This window comes from Molossus molossus, unplaced genomic scaffold (assembly GCF_014108415.1).
Source record: "Molossus molossus isolate mMolMol1 unplaced genomic scaffold, mMolMol1.p scaffold_m16_p_4, whole genome shotgun sequence".
Taxonomy (NCBI): Eukaryota; Metazoa; Chordata; class Mammalia; order Chiroptera; family Molossidae; genus Molossus; species Molossus molossus.
The window spans coordinates 15,145,241-15,147,152 of NW_023425377.1; the positions used below are offsets into that span (position 1 = coordinate 15,145,241).

Below are 1,912 nucleotides of genomic sequence, written 5' to 3' on the forward strand. Positions count from 1 at the left end.
TGTTTTAAATCTTGTGTCTTCCAGTAAAACTAGTGCTTGAGGAGATGTCCCACATTTATCCTATAGCTTTGTGGGATCTCTGGCACATCTCTGTATAGCCCAGGTAGAAAAATGCAGCCTGAGTTGGATCTTCCCCACTGGTCCCAAAGCTCTCCGGGAAAGGGACTCAGATGTAGGCTTATCTCTCTGACACAGGGGAGAAGGTCAGTAAATCCACTTCCTCTGTCTCTTTGACTTGTCTCCTCCTGCAGAGGGGTAGGACTAGTGATGTGGAGATCCTCCGCATTGAAAGGGACTGTGAGTGTGAGGTCTCACCACTTTTAGGGTCTGAGGCCTGCTAAGATGTGTATTGGTTTTCTATTGCTGCTGAAAGAAATCACTACAAACTTAGTGGCATAAACAACACAAATGTATTCTTACGGTTCCGGACGCTGGGAGCCTGAAAGCAGTTTCACTGAGTTAAACTCAAGGTGAAAGCAGGTCCTTCTGGCAGCTCTAGGTCCTTGCTCTTTCCAGCTTCCAGACGCCGTCGCTGTCCTTTGGCTCCAGGCCTCCTCTCCACGTCTTTGTTTTTATTTCTGTAAACATGGGACGCATCACTCACGGATGTGGACATGATCCTTTCGCAGGGGCCGTGCGAATCTCTGCATCATTCCAATTTGAACATATGTGCTGCACCCCTTCCTGCATCTTTAAAGTCAGCAACAGAGCCCCTTCAAATGTTTTTTCTGTTCTACTGCGTCTGTTGTCACATCACCTGGCTGTCTCCGACTCCTCTTGGGTCCCTTTTGTTATAATGACCCTGTGATTACATCGGGTCCGCTGGGATAGTCCAGGACAATCTCCTCATCTCGATCTAGATCTTTAACTTGATCACATCTGCAAAATCCCTTGTAACATTTACAAGTCGGGGGATTAGGAGGTGGGCATATTTGGAGGCCATTGTTCACCCTACTACGGATTATAGTAGAGCTCATGTAAGGTCCAAGGGCAGAAGTGACCTGCCTTACCAATGGTCTACTACCACTAACTACCAATGGCTGGCATGTTGCCTGGCACATTGTCTACAGATCATAAAATAGTAGTTAGACTCATGAAAGTTGTTCTGCACTCTTCCAGAAACCTGTACCTTCTGCGTAACTGTTTAGGGGCCTCCCGGCTCCCCTGAAGCCAATACTTGATTTCAAGCATCCCCAATCCAGATTTCTACCCAGTCTGGCTGCAGCTGAAATACCAATAGGGGGGTCGGTGGAAACGAGCCGAGCAGCGCAAACTGAATTGCAAAGCAACTTTGTTCTTTTACACCCGGTCGTAGGTGCGTTGGCCAGCAGGTGGCGCCCGGGTCCGCCTCAAGGCCGAGTTTGCCCCACTCGGAGCACCTGCTTCGGGGAAGGGGGCGTGGAGCGGCCTCGGTCACTGCAGTGTTTAAACAACTATTTCCCAGTCTCTGCACGTACCGATTAAGGACGCCACGCTCCGGGAGGCGAGGAGAAGCTCCGAGAGGCGTCGCCTTCCTTGCAGCGCGCAGCTGGAGACGCCGCGGCGCCATCCTGCTGAGCCCGCAGGAGACACCCGCTCACCTGGGCGCGCAGTGCGCCCCCGCCCGGGGACTGGAGACCCGAACTCCTGGCAGTGGAAGAAAACAGAAACCGAACGCCAAATATGTGTGAGCCTGCAAAAGGAGGACATTGAAACCTCCCGGAGTGGTTTAAAAGGCATGAAAATACCTGCTGTTTGATTTCTGCCAACAGGCTCCCTGAGCTTCTTACATCACCGGCCTTTTGCATCCAGGCCTGGCTCCGGCCTCGACGGAGGCGGGGGTGAGAATGTCAACAATCTGAGACACGAGGGTCAGATGAGAGGCTTACTTGCTCCGAAGCCATCTGGGTTTAAAGCAAAGGGCAGGCATAAA

The 1,912-nt window shown here is 51.6% G+C and overlaps 1 pseudogene; it reads right to left on the reverse strand.

Annotated features, from left to right (window-relative positions):
• Positions 1-582: 582 nt before the first annotated feature.
• Positions 583-678, reverse strand: LOC118616634 (annotated as a pseudogene).
• Between the last annotated feature and the right edge of the window lie 1,234 nt (positions 679-1,912).